General features: G+C 34.1%; 1 protein-coding gene and 1 long non-coding RNA gene across 2 annotated transcripts in view; both read left to right on the top strand.

The window, feature by feature from the left end:
* LOC119586583 (methionine aminopeptidase 2-like) overlaps window positions 1-501 on the top strand; it is a 50,757-nt gene that overhangs the window by 16,337 nt on the left and 33,919 nt on the right.
* Window positions 1-501, top strand: part of LOC119586265 — a 1,114-nt gene extending 613 nt beyond the window's left edge. Inside the window, exons 2-3 of the long non-coding RNA XR_005229940.1 lie at window positions 94-158; window positions 472-501. This is a non-coding gene — a long non-coding RNA (uncharacterized LOC119586265). The remainder of the gene's footprint in view (window positions 1-93; window positions 159-471) is intronic.

The raw sequence follows: 501 nt of genomic DNA, 5'->3' as shown, positions 1-501 counted from the left end.
CAAAGGGAGTTCATGACTAATCTTTATGAATATTTGTAAAATTATATTTTTCCTTGGTTGTATGTGTAACAATTCTCCCTTTTTCTATTTCAGCTGGTATGGTAAATGGAACAGCTGACGTGGCAGATAAGATGAAGAAAACAACCATAACAGAAAAGGTAGGTTGCATCTGAAGAGCACTAAGAGTAGGCAGTCATTTGTTGGAGGCCAAGTATGGTTAGCTCTCACAATCCATACATTTTTACAGTTGTTTTATGTGGATATTGGAACCAGGATCTTAATACATAACTTTTATGTAGCATTACCTGTATGCTTTGGCCTCTGTTACAATTGAGTATTCTCTTGTAGTTTCTTCTTCAAAGAAGTACAGTGAGTGAATTTTTTTATTGAACAGCATTGAATAGTGTTGCATAATTGTTTTTTGATAATATAGTTATAATAATAACATCTTGCATTTTTGGATTTGAATAGCCTGAAGGGGAAGAGGAGGGAACCTCTTCT

This window comes from Penaeus monodon, chromosome 21, assembly GCF_015228065.2.
Source record: "Penaeus monodon isolate SGIC_2016 chromosome 21, NSTDA_Pmon_1, whole genome shotgun sequence".
Lineage (NCBI taxonomy): Eukaryota > Metazoa > Arthropoda > Malacostraca > Decapoda > Penaeidae > Penaeus > Penaeus monodon.
Note: the sequence above shows the minus strand (reverse complement) of the source record. Positions and strands in the feature narration are given on the sequence as shown.